General features: G+C 42.0%; 1 pseudogene; it reads right to left on the minus strand.

The window, feature by feature from the left end:
- Nucleotides 1–1,115: 1,115 nt before the first annotated feature.
- LOC114273191 (MDIS1-interacting receptor like kinase 2 pseudogene) lies at nt 1,116–13,504 on the minus strand (annotated as a pseudogene).
- Nucleotides 13,505–14,374: the final 870 nt, after the last annotated feature.

The following is a 14,374-nucleotide window of genomic DNA, read 5'->3' on the forward strand; positions in this document are numbered from 1 at the left end:
AGGGTCTGGCGTAAGAAACGCTCACCCAGATACCAGGCCCGACAGACCGGCCCCTCCAGCAAAATCCTAAAACGAGCAGTCTCCTCCGCACCGGCAAATCGCTCCCGTATCGCAGCTGGCAATGGAGCCCAAGGCTGCCAGGTGATCTGTAAATGGCATGTAGTTTGTTATCTACTGTTATTGAAAATACAGTGTAAAGTGAAGTTTAAATAAACTGTAAAGTTGAACATACCTCCGCGGGGGTGATGGTGTCAAAGTAACGGCGGAAGAAGATGAACGTCTCCCGCGGTCTCCACACGCATCTCACGTCGAAGCGTCGGGAGAATGGAACGACAAGAGGGGTCTCCTCGTCAAGCACTGGCGCGAGCCTCAGAAAGTAGGCGTAGACCCACAACTGCAGAGTAAGTATCAGTATGCTTATCGGATAAAGCAGAATGTAGAGTAAAGCAGAAATCACAGAGTCGTGTATCGTACAGTGTATTGTGTAGAGTGTACAGTGTGTGCAGTGTATAGTCAGTGTAAAGTAGAATATATGTATGCCGTGTGTATAGTATATGACCAACGTGAAGCAGACCGCAGTGTGTGCAGCATACAGAGTACAGATAATGAAAAGGCAGAAATGTAAAACAAAGAAAGAGATGTACCTCCCAAGCTCGCCAGTAGCCTCCGAGCAACTGTCCGTTGCCACGGGAAACTAAGCTCATGTATCCGTATAAGGTGGCCAAGGCTGCTCTACCCCAGTCATAGCGCAGGATCCTGGTCACGTCCACCAGAGCGCTCAGCAAGCAGAGGGGCACGGTGTTCGCCTGGTCGGCGAAAATAGTCGTCCCCAGCAGAAACATGAGGAAGCCGCGTGAATACCGCTCCACCTCCTCCTGAGTGGTAGGCTCCTGGACCTGGAAGTGGTCCTCGAACCACAAATATCTGATATACCCTGCCCGCGCGAGTGGCGGCTGAGTGCCAAGCAAGTGTATCTGGGCAGCGTCCCACTCATCCATGTCGGTGTCGAAGGGCATCGGATCACCCCCTACCCCGATGCCGGTGAGCATCGAGAAGTCATAGGGAGTCATCGTCATGTCTCCCACGACAGAGAGGTGGAATGAGTCGGTGGTGTCTTACCACCTCTCCACCAGAGCGGCGAGAAGAGGCCTGCTCGCAGTAAGCCAGGAAAGTCCTCTGCAGAAGACACCGAAGCCGGCCTGGTCTACGATGTGGCGGACCGCATCTGGTAGCTCCATATACCAATCTTTGGCAGCAACATTCCCATACCCCCGAAAAGCATGGGAATCCCCCTATATTCGAAAGCAAAACAGTTGAGAAGCAATGTAAAACGTACAGTTTTAAAAAGCATTCAGAATTGGTGACAATACAGCGTGTGTGCACGTTCTCAAATTCAAACAAACATCGGGTGCCGATATGCTTACAGAGAATTACGACATGTGATGTGTCAGTGTGTTTGAGTGGTTCAGTACAGACACAACGTGTGTGCATTTTTCAAGTTCAGACAGATATCGGGTACCAGTGTGCTCGCAGTGAACTACAGTGTATGATGTGTCAGTGGTTCAGGGCAAATACAGTATGTGTGCTCGTGTTCCAATTCAAACAGATATCAAGTGCAAATGTGTTCACAGTCAACTACAGCATACAGTGTATCGGTGTATCCGAGTTAAGCAGTTAAAGAACAGGATCAACTATGGCAGTTAAATGTTCTACATTGCGGAAAATGAAATGGGGAAGAATATACCTCGGAAGCGCCGTATGATAGATGCGACTCCGGCTCGCGCAGGAGAAGCTCTGAAGGCACCGTCCTATCAAAACTCCTGAATTGGCGAAGTCCGTCAGGAGGAAGCACATGAATCGCCGGTCGGTAGGTCGCCGGATCGAACGGGCGGACGCTCAAGGGAAGGAGCTCAGCCTCTGGATCCATCTCATGCTCTGGAAGAGTCCCACCGCCTGGAATATCGTCTGCCATCTCGAAGAGAATGTGAAAATGGCCGGGAATGTGGAAACCGAGCGAGAATGCGGAAAGTCAATGGAAAGTCAACCCCGGGAGGGTGGAAAATGGCCGGAAAAGCCGAAGTGTGGAAAAGACACGGAAATCAAGAAAAACTCAAGCGAAACAAGCCCCGAGTGGTGGAAATCACAAAAAAGACACCGAAACGAAGTTTCGTTCGGTTCAAAACGTTCGAAACGCAATGGTATACGCGAATCGAATGTCGAAACGGGCCCTAAAACCGAGAAAAACGGTGAATGGAAGGGAGAAAAATGCTCTAGAGAGAGAGGGGAAGGATTTTTGCACAAGAGGCAAGTGCAAAAATAGGGTTCGAAGCCCTATTTTAAAAGACCCGAGGCCAAAAGACCAAACTGCCCCGATTCAGGCATGTTGACGTGCATGATAATGCGAGATATGTGCATAACGATGCGAATGAAACGACATATGTCCCAACGCGCGTTCACATCAAAGCGTTGTAAAGCAACACATGTAGGGAAACTTTTGAATCTCGTAAGAGACAGAAGGATACAAAAAGGATACATCGCACCCGTATTCGAGTGCCACGCACAGAAGACACGGTCCGAGGTCAAAACGGAGACCGGTTGAGCTTTGAAAATGCACTTTCTTATACTGTCTTGAGCTATGAAGTCCCCGAACCACACATCTGACACAAAAAAGGGTGTAGGAGGTTCACTGGCCATTGTAGGAGGTCACCGGCTATCCATCGGCTACCAAAAAGGTTCACCGGCCAAAAATTTGGCCGACCGGCCAACAATGTGTTGTCATGCACCTTCGACGGTCTGGTAAGACCTTCAATATGCACGGTCTGGCGAGACCTTAAACCCACTCGGTCTGGCGAGACCTTAAATCCGCTCGGTTGCATTGTCATGCATCCCTTACTCGCATTATTGTACACGCCATACTTGCATTAGTATGCACATTCTTTGGGTCGCGTCGTCAAGCGTACCTCATTTGCATTATCATGCATCTAAAGCCGTGCGTTGTCGCGCATTTCAAGTTCATGCATTTTCATGCATCTCAAAAGCCGCGCGTTGTCGCGCATTTCAAGTTCATGCATTATCATGCATCCCAAAAGCCGCGCATTGTCGCGTATTTTGAAATCATGGATCATCATGTATTTCGAGCGACACGCGTTGTCACGCATTCAAGTTCACATGCATCATCATGCATCATCATGCATTTGCATTTCAAAAAGAAAAAAAAAAAACACATGCATCATTTGCATTCCAAAAACAAAAACAAAAAAAAATGCATCGTCATGCATTTTCCCTTTCATGCATTTGTCATGCATTTCAAAAATTTTCAAAAAAAAAAAAAAATAAAACATGCATCGTCATGCATTTTCCCTTTCATGCATTTGTCATGCATTTCAAAAAATTTCAAAAAACAACAAAACAAAAACATGCATTTTATTGTATATATGCATATGTCATGCATCATTGTATATATTGCATGTGTCATGCATTCCATTGTAAATAGTGCATATGTCATGCATCATTGTATATAATGCATATGTCATGCATTCCATTGTATAGACTGCATATGTCATGCATCCACTGTATATATTCCATCCATTGCATATTGTAAATATTGCATTGTAGCTTACATGTATTCACTGCATCACCCCCACCTACGGCTTGCGCCTTTCCAGGTTGAGCTTGGTCTGGTATGTGCCCGTATTTTTCGTGTTGAAACACAGATCTGAGACTTTTGTGTACGTGCCTATTCCACGCTGGTATGTTGGTTTGAGGGTTGCGGCACCGTTTCTGTGTTAAACGTTGGTCTATATGTGTGCATGCCTTTTCTAGGCAAAACAAGGTTTGGTCGCGTGCTTTATCCGCTGTGAATACTACATTTGCATCCATTGCATTTCTCCCCAGCAGATTGCATTGTAAATATCCATTGCATATTGTATATATTGCATTGTAGCTTGCATGCATTCACTGCATCACCCCCTCCATTTACGGCTTGCGCCTTTCCATGTTGAGCTTGGTCTGGTAGCTGCCCATATCTTTCACGTCAAAGCATAGTTATGATATTATGTGTACGCACCTATTCCACGCTGGTATGTTGGTTTGAGGGTAACGGCACCATATTTGTGTTAGACGCGGCTTGTATGTGTCCATGCCTTTCCTAGGCAAGATTTGGTTCGGCTGCATGTCATATTCATTGTATATATTACATTGTAGTGTAATTTTTGCATCCAGCATTAGGATCATTGGTCTTTCCTCAGCGGGTCATTTCCCCACTTATGTCATTCCACCAAATTACTTGTTCTTGTGTCCGTCTACATCACTCATAGTTCTGCATGTGTACGCGCCTATTCCACGCTGGTATGTTGGTTTGAGGGTTGCAGCACATTTTCTATGGTAGACGGATTTTGCATCTCCATCATCCTTTTGACATTTGTGTGGTTTTGAACCGCTCATGATTTGATCATGATTCAATTGCATTGCATTTTCATTTGCATTATTATACATAGTTTTGTATATATCGCATATCATTTTGCATTCATTTTGCATGTTATGCATGTTGCTAACAATATTGTACCTGTTGAGTTTTCTTTCTTTTTCAGGCACGATATTGTATGTACGGTTCATTTGAAGCTGGCACGACCAGACGAACCGCACGGGTATTATATTCTCCGCGTGAAACGTAGCGAGAATTACATGATTCTCTTACACTCTCTCTGCATTGTAGGGTAGTTTTGTGTTTGCTAGCTTAAAACTGTCGCATGTTATGCTTCGTTATGGCTTTCTTTGCATGATCATAAGTTATGCTCGGCTTCTTCCATTATCAATTGCATTTTGCCCCTGCCTTCGGGCGCATATCTTTATTGTTTTGCATGCTTTGTCTAAGTCTTCGGCCTTGTCAAAAATGGGTCGTCTCTGGGCTTTGACACTCACTCCCGTCATTCTTATGACTTTCGAGTTCTGTAAAAGAGGGGCAACTGTAAACACCCCATTTTTTACCGTCCTCAAGACTTGGACATCACCGTTTGAACACTCTGTGATCATCCTTGTTTGTGTTCGTCTTGAGTTCCCGGAGGTCTCGGCTATGCGCTTTGCCTCAGGATCTCTCGATTCGACTGTTTTGTGTTTGGGTTTGCACCAAACACTTGTGTTTTTGCTTTGGAGGGCAGGGAATGGCTTGTTGGCCATCTCCACACTCCATCGGCCATGGCTTGAGGCCACCGGCTGTGTTTTGTTGCCATCGGCCAAATGTTTGGCCGACCGACACTCTAGATGGTCGATCGGCCATCTATGTTGGTCAAATTGCATTTTTAGCTGGCCGACCACTGTTCATCTGCTTTTGCAGATATTTTTATGCCAGTTGTGCTAGCTGGCATACACTTTGCTCCCCTCCATACACGTGTATAGAGGGATCTCCCTCTTGACTAGCTTGTTTGGAAAGCTTTACAAGAGGGATTGTCTATAAGAGGGAGCCTCTTCTCCCTCCATTAGGGTTAGAAAAAAAAATCTCCAAAGGTCTGGTTTTTAGGGTTAGAAGTGTGTGTCTATTCTATCTCTATACCTCCCTCCCTTGTGAGTTAAGTGTGTGTTTGTCCTTATTATTGCACACAAACACCTACCATTACACCTTTCCTTAGTTGCTGAGGCATTAGAGGGTTGATCTTGGACTTTTTGAGCTGGTTTTGATCCAAGAAGAGGTCTGGTCTTGTGATCTTGGAAGTATTCTTCAAGGGTGAGTGTTCTTGCCCTTTATTTCTCATTTTTGCATAGCTTTTTTGACTATCTTGCAACTGTTTTTAGACTTTGTATATAACTAATAAAAGTCTTGATTTTGAGTGCTTAACATAGTTTTTTAAGGTTGCTTTGTCGTTTGGGGGTGTTTGACCCCTCTTAGGCCTTGTTTGGCCATATTTTTGTGCTATTTTGGTGAGCTCCGAGACCACTTCATTTGGGCCTCCTCATCACTGAAATCTTGAGGGATTTCAGTGGTGAGGATGGTGCCTTAAGGTCCTAAGAAGGAGAGGGCCACCCCCTCTCCTTGTTGTCTTCAATAATGGCCATTTAAGCCTCATTAGTGAGCACCTTGTCTAAGTGCATGTTGGCCATGCCTTAACTGTTTTTTATGCTTATTATGCCATAATATAGCATTGTTGTGAGTTGGTTTAGGTGCACCATGCTTGCTTAGCATACATGTCTTGTAATGCCATGAATTGCCTTAACATGCCTTGTGCTTTGAGCCTTGTTTCTAGCATATTTTTGGCTTAGCTTTGTGAAGCTTTTATGCTTGTTTTAGCATGCTAAAGGTTTGTTTTTGGTCATTTGGGTTGTCCATGCTTTGCTTCGTATAGCTACCATATAACCTCTCTTGTATGCCTTAAGCATTGACCCCTCTAGCATGCCATCCTTGCATCATTTCAGTGGTTTGGAACCACTTGTCATGTCATTTCAGTCCTCATGACATGCTTGTATGCTTGCATTTGATGTCCCTTTAATGCTTTATAAGGTTGTCATCTTATGCTCCATGTTTGGCCTCTTTTGTATGCTTGCATGTTTAAACCATTTAGACGCCATCTAGGTGTGTCTTTGGTCTTGTTTAGACCTGTATTGGGGCTGTTTGGAGTCCCCTTGGCCCTTTGAGGCTTGGTTGGCATGGCCATGGTTTGAGCCCTTTGGTTGGCCTCGAGCTTTGGGCTTGTTAGCATGCTTCGATTGCTTGGTTTAGGTTGGTGTGGCACCATCCTCATGTGATTTTCAGAGCTTATATTGCTTGCCATATGCCCATGTTTAGCCTCTTTTAAGTGTACTTAGAAGTTGCTCTTTGATGCCTAAGTGATGGACCATGTTTGCATGCATGCTTGTATGTGCATTTGGCCCCCATTTCCTTAGCGTTGGCCACTGTTTTGGGCCTAGTTGAGGGCTGCCCAAATTGGTTTAAGTCCACCCTTTATGTGTTAGCGAATGCTTACCATGTGTGTTATTGCATACTTGTGTGTTATTGCATGTTTAGGTTGTTTAACATGTTGCTACATATTTACCCCATGTGTTGTTGCATGATTGAATGAAGTCACATGCTTCCTTGCATGCTTGACCATCCCCATTGTATCGGGCATACTTATTGGTTAGCATGGTTGTCAAATGCCTTGAATGCTTGTTCGCATTGTTCATGTTGCATACTAGCTCATATGTCTAGGTTGCATTGCATTGACATGCATGCTTAGCCTCTTGAATTGAGTATGATAGAGGTTGAGCTCCTTGCTTGTTTATGTGCATTTCATTTGAAATCAAAGTGCATAACTTGGTTTCTTGGGCCATCACGCATCGAAATGCGCAATTGGTGGCCCGAGAACCGTGAACCATGTCCCTTTGAGTCATAAACATGATAAAGGATGTGTTGGTGCACACATTTGCTTGGAATGCATTGCCATGCCTTGTTTTGCCCTCTGTTGCTGTCCAAACAGGCTTCTACATGATGATTTGGCCGGCCGACCATCTTTAGTGCCGACCGACCAACAATTGGTGGCCGATAGCTTAACCAGTGGCCGGTGATCATTTACTTTGGCCGGTGACCATTTCCCTTGGCCGGTGGTATCCCACAGGGTTCATAGAGTGCACCTTGGGAATTTTGCAATGATCAGAGAAGGAAAACAGTGTGGACAGAGGCAATCTGGGCATGGCAGTGGACTTCCGAGTGGAGCCGAGCATGCATTGCATTGGACCCTCTTCCCGAGGCTGTTTACTGTTTTATTAGATTAGTTAATTTGCTTAACTAGTTTAATTGGTCTGTAATATTTAATTAGCTTGTAGGTTAGTTAAATCTGTATTATTCTTTCGGTCCCTCCGAGCGAGGGCAAATTTGTAATAAGTGTGGGTGCGTGTGTGCATGTCTTCTAACCCCCACTTCTTTCTCCCTTTTACTTACCTGCTTTGATGGTTAGTACTAGGACATATTTTACTTAGCATCCTTATGCTATTCATGCGTGCATCATTCATCAGTATTGCATGCATCGGGCTCAGCGCATCATACTAACTGCATAATATTTCAAATCAAACTTGAATATATGTTATCTGTCGCATCTCACATGCCATTCATAGATTAGCCGAGCCTATTCTCGTGACATTTTGTATGAGATACATTAGCCACCTTAACATGAATTAGGATCATGCATATGATTACTAACTAATTCACTGTTTTGGCACGAAGTACGATGTAAGTATTTATGCTTTAGCATCTCGCATGAGTGTGAATGTTAACATGATAACATGTTTACCATGTGGCTATATGCTTATGTGATATAACTGCATGAATGCCTGTGGGTGAAGGTTGAATTGCTTGAGTAGGAACAACTCATCAAAATCCGTGTCTTAGTCTACTCGCGAGTAGCAAATTTCAAAACATTTTTCAAACAAACGGATATGCGATGCTTTGTTCTAAATTAGGCGATCTAGTCTATACTTGTTTTGCTGTGTGCATCACGTAGTAATTCTAGCTAATTAAACCGGAATAAGAACACATAACGTTTTCAAAACAAGATATCATGATTAGTAGAGGTCGATCTTCAGATCGGGCGAGAGGGGGTGCTCATAGCTGACCTTCCCCAATCGTACCCAAGTTCCCGAGCCGAGGCAACTTTGGTAATGACGGACACGTGGCCTTAGGAAAACGAGTCAGGGTTTCCTAAATTCACCCAAAATAAAATATTTAGGTGTCGACTCTGTATCTGGCAAAGCAGTCCATGTTTGGCACTTCTTTCTAAAAATCTGTTTTCCAAAACGATTTGCCAGATTTGGACTCTTTGGTTCAGATTAAGAACCGTGACACAAAAGGGAGTCCGAACTGTGGTGGCATAAAGCCCGAGGGCACGTCCACAGGTGGCCAACGGCCATCAATCACTTTTTCCATATATTTATTGACAGTTGTGCCAGCCGTTGCACACTGAGCTGCATCTCCATACACATGTATGGTAGGATGTTCCTAAGCTCAAGACTTGTTTTTCTATATATAGGGGGGTTCCTCCCCCATTTTGGAGGGTTAGCAATTTTAGACCAAAAAAATATCTCTCTCTCTCTCTCTCTCTCTCTCGATATTTTGTGCTTAGTTGCCTTGTTACTCTATACTTTTGCATACCAACCCTTAATCAAACTTGACCATCTTTGAGCTGAGGTCCCTTGGAGTCTTGTTTAAGGTCTAGAAGGAGGTTTGAGCTTGAATTTGTGCCTAATTTGTACTTTGCTTCAAAGGTATAGCACTTTCCTTGTTTAAGCTTGTTTTGTATCTTTGTTTTGCCATCAATTTCAATTGTTTTTGGGCTGATTTTGAACTGTCAAAAACTCTATTTTTATGGTTTAAGAGTGTTGGTTTGAGGTCATTTTGGGTTGGGGGGTGGTCCACCCTTCTTCCTCCTTTGTTTGTTAAGCTTTTGTACCATTTTTCATCACTTTCAAACCAACTTTTTTAGGCCTTTTAACCACTAAATTTCAGAGGTTTTTCAGTGGCAAAAACCTTATTTTGAAGTCCAAGATTGGAGGGGTTAGCCTCCCCTCCCTATGTCTTGTTAGCATGCCTAGTTAGCCTCATTTATTAGCTTATTATTTTAGCTTTTTGTGACTTAAGTCCAGCATGTTTTAGACTATATTTAGGATTGTTTTGCCTCTGTTTTTGGCTGGTTAATTCATTTGAGCCTTGTATGGCATGGTAGTAGTGTAATTTCCTTTACTAGCTTGGTGTTTTAGGGCTTTAATCATCATTGTTTTGAGTTGATAGCATGTTTTAGTGTTGTTTTGCACTTAATTTTAGCACTTTAATCTCTGCAATCTCCCTCAATTCTTCACTCTTTTATTTGCTTTGAAAGTGGTTTTAAACCCCTTGTTTGCCTAAATGTGAAATGGAGGTGCTACACCTAATGATTTAACCCCTTAGGGGGTTCATTACCAACAGTTTAATGCCCCTTTTATGCCCAAAGTAACTTGTGGTTTGAGCCATCTTTCCATTAGAGGACAATCACCAATGGACAATTTGATTAAAGAATGGCTTGGTAATCAAAATGAGTAAATAAAATTGACAAGTAAAAAAAAGGCAAGATAAGCATCTTTCATGTTGCATTGCATTTGTTCGAATCGGACGTTAATTCGAACACAAGGAAAATGGAACATTTCATACTCAAAAGTGATGAAATGTGTCATTTTCCTTGGTCTCCATTGCCCTTGATCATGCATGATAGGGTGATGGTCTTTTTGAGTCTTGTTTTGTGTTTATTGAACTTGTACAAACTCGGTTCCTTAGCCATCATGCATGGAAATTGCTTGGTTGATGGTTTAAGGGCCAAGAGTTACACTCCTTTGAGCTTATTTGATGATAATGAGGGTAACAGTACAAGCAATCCTTGAGAATACACTACTTTGCCTCTGTTTTCTCTCTGTTGCAGCAAGAAGAAGTTCAGGACAACAGTAGCCGACCGGCCACCAGCAGTGCCGACGGCCACCATTGGTAGCCGGCCGGCCATCAATGAAATTTGCACAGTGTGTTGATAAGGTGGAGTAGAGGTGTTCTGGAAGTTGGCGGCATTGTCAATGTTCAAATGTGCAAATAAAGGCATTCAGTGGAAAAGTGGTGGCTTTTTTCGGGTGGAATCCGAGCATGCATGGGCCTCCCTCACTTCTCGACATTAGCTAATTAGATTAATTAGCAATAGATGAAATACATGTTATAACTATTTGAGTAGAGTAATTAGTTAGTTACTTCATGTTGTAATTAATTAGCCTAATTACTTTGTAATTAGTTAGTTAAGTGTTTAGCTAATTAATTTGATTTGTAATATTTAATTAGCTTAGAATAGTTAGTTAATTCATTTCAAGTGTTGTAATAAGTTAGCTTAATTAGCGTAGCTAGTTGGTTAGCTTATTCATTCGAACCCTCCTTCGCGAGGGCGTAATGTTGTAATAAGTGTGCCTGCGTGTGTGTATGTCTTCCAACCCCACGTCTTTCTCCCTTTTATTTAATCGCTTTCGATGGTTAGATTAGGGATCATATTTCAATTAGCATATCGCATGCTTGCATCCATTCATCTTGTCTGGCATGCACCGAAGTTCGGCACATCATTCAAACTACATTGCAATTTCAATAATTCTTTGAATACGTGTTTAACCGCATGTTGTTCAAATCGATCCATATGCCATATTAGTAGCTGAGCCTATTAAATTACATATTGCATATGTTGCAGTAGACACCTTGTATAGTTAGGATCAGGCATCTTTCTAACTAGTTTCGATTTTGGCTTGAGTACTTGGTGAGTTTTTACGCTTTAGCATACTTGCATGAGTGTAATTGCTATATTGCCATGTTTAGCATGTTTGCCATGAGGCTATGTGCTTAAATGCTAAACTCCTTGAATGCCTGTGGATGAAGGCTTGTTGTTTGAATTGGAATAATTCAACAAACGTGTGTTTTAAGCCCACTTTGTTTAGTAGCAAATCTTGTTTTAAGCCCACTATGTTTAGTGGCAAAGTCGCATCTTTAAGCCCACTTGAGGTGACAAATTCAAACATTTTTCAAAAACAAAACATGAGTTGAATTGTTCCAAATTGGGCAAACTAGTTTATACTTGCTTGTGCTCGTCACATAGTAAAGCTAGTTTAATAACCGGAATAAGAACGCATAATGTTTATAAAAACTCATATCATGATTAGTAGAGGTCAATCATTGATCGGGCGAGCGGGGGTGCTCAATTCATGACCTTCCCTCCTCGTATCGAAGTTCCTGAGCCGAGGCAACTTTGGTGATGACGAACACGTGGCCTTTGGCACAAGTCAGGGTTTCTTAAATTTTTCCAAAATAAAAACATTTAGGTAACGACTCTGTATCTAGCAAAGCAGTCCAATTATGGCATTATTTGATTTAAAATCAGTTTTCCAAAACGATTTGCCGGATTTGGACTCTTTGGTGTTTATCAGTTTCACATTTCACTTGTGAGACTAAATTCAGAACCGTGGGAGTCCGAACTGTGAGACCTTTCTTTTCAAACCTTTCTGAAAGGCGGGGCATGAAAAGAGGCGAGTCCACAACCACCAACATCAAATTTGAACCATTTTGGTAATTCATACATAATTATTCAATGCAAAATAGCATCCCCGCAACATTGCTCTTTCAAATCAATATCAAAGAAGCCTACAATTTTGGTTCTACAAGGTAGGTATATATTCGAGAAAAATAAAAATAAAAGCAACACAAAATAAAATAAATAAGATGACAATAAAGAGAGAAGCCACACCATATGTGTGTGGTTTGGCTACTACCATACACACATAGCACACAAAAACCCCAAGCGTAGATCTCTCTTTTTATTGATTTTCACTCTTCAATATTTATTCTTGCAATAAAAATCCCTACATGAAAAGTATATTTCAATAGGTAATAGAGAGGATTGGGTTTTATCTAATATCTAACATGTCCTTACTGAACAAAATAGCTTTGCACTATTTTGAGGCTTGAGTTTTGCTAAGTGCACAAAATTAGTGCATGGAAAAATATGCAGAATAGAAAGGGATCAATTTTGTGCACATAGGTGAGGCTCTATGGAATTTTTTTGGGTGGATAACAATTGAGAAACAATGTGCATAGTTGGCCTAGATTGTGGATTGAAATGCAAACACGCAATTGCCAATTTTACACTACACATCACTACCTCTTTAACTTCAAGAGAGAGAGGTGAAAGGCATTGGTCTAACACATCCTTTAGCTCTATGTTCTCAATAGTTGAGGTCAACAGACAGGTGATGAAGTCTCCTGGATGCTTTCCTTTGATCGTCTCAAATGCCAACACACCAAAGCTATAAACATCACACTTTTCAATTACATTCATTAAGTAAGCAAGCTCTGGAAAAAAAAAACGCTCACACACATGCACATGATTAAGCACTTGTTTTCTTACATTTTAGATTCTACATCAATTTACGAGAGCATAAAACTATGTTTACTTGGTGCAACATATCCATATGTGCCTGCAAGTGCACTCTAGTTTGAGGAATCTAGCTTTAAAAGCTTGGCGGTACCAATGTCTGAAATACGAGACTCGTACTCCTCATCAATCAAAACATTGTTGTTAGAAATGTCTCGGTGAACAATTGGCGGTGTGCAATCATGATGCATGTATGACAAAGCGCTTGCAATACTTGTAATAATATTGACCCGTTTAGACCAATCCAATTCTTTAGCTTCTTCATCTCTGTTGAAAATTGTAGCCAAGTTATCCCTTTCGAGGTACTCATAAACTAGAAAAGAGTGTTGAGCATGTGAAGAAAACCCGAAAAGCTTCACTATCTGTTGATGCCTAATTTCTATCAATGCCCTCACCTCATTTAAGAAATCTTTACTGTCAACCTTCTTGGATAATGGATTAAGTTCGTTCAGCGCTACTATATTAGGTGATGGTAGCTTCGCCTTATAGATAGTTCCATATCCTTCCTTTCCAATGCAATATGTGGCATCCAAATCCTTGGTAGCTTTCACAATGTCATTGTACATTGCTCTTCCATCATATATTGATATCGATAACAGATCTTCATTCGGGGGTTAGGTGTCACCCTCTTCAACTTGTGACTTTCTCTTTCTTGGATCGAAAATAATAAGAAGTCCGGTGAATGCGCCTAGAATTAAAAGCGCTCCGCAAAGAGGGAGAACGATTGTAAGAACAAGTGTCCTCTTTGCTAGAGTTTGTTTGGGCAATGTAGATGGAATTTTGCAAGGCTGCAGGCCTTTGACATTTCCACACAGACCTTTTTTCCCTGTAATGCTTCTATTGATACATTCATGAAGGCGCTGCTCATGGGAATAAGGCCTTGCAACTGATTGTATGATATATCAACAAATGCCAAGCAATGCATATCTTCAAAACCCTTTGGAATGAGACCAAAGAGATTATTGTGGGTGAGGTTCAACTTCTCCAAGCTCTACAAATTTGTGAGCTTCGATGGTATTTCTCTTATTAGAAAATTAAACTCAAATCTATTTCGGTGAGGTGAAATAACTTACCCATTTGAAATGGAATTTTCTAGCTAAACATGTTGTTGCTCAAGTTCAAGTGAAACAAATTCAGATAATTCTCTGGAATACTCGGTATTGACCCATTGAATCTATTTGTGGACAGATCAAGGTATGAAAGCCTAGTTAGTGATCTAGTTCTTGAGGTTACCACATGAAAGTTGGTTATCAAATCAAAGAAACTTCTCCAAAGAAGTCAACTTCCCAAATTCCTTTGGAATCTCCCCAACTAAACGATTTGAACCAGTCGATGTAGTTATATTGAATTTCCAAGCCCCGGTGGAATGCTACTGGTGATGTTGTTCCTCGCTAAGTTTGGGAGTGTCAAACTTGGAAACCTTTCCCAAATTTATG

The sequence above is a fragment of the Camellia sinensis genome, chromosome 11, assembly GCF_055761805.1.
Source record: "Camellia sinensis isolate YWXY chromosome 11, ASM5576180v1, whole genome shotgun sequence".
NCBI classification, from domain to species: domain Eukaryota; kingdom Viridiplantae; phylum Streptophyta; class Magnoliopsida; order Ericales; family Theaceae; genus Camellia; species Camellia sinensis.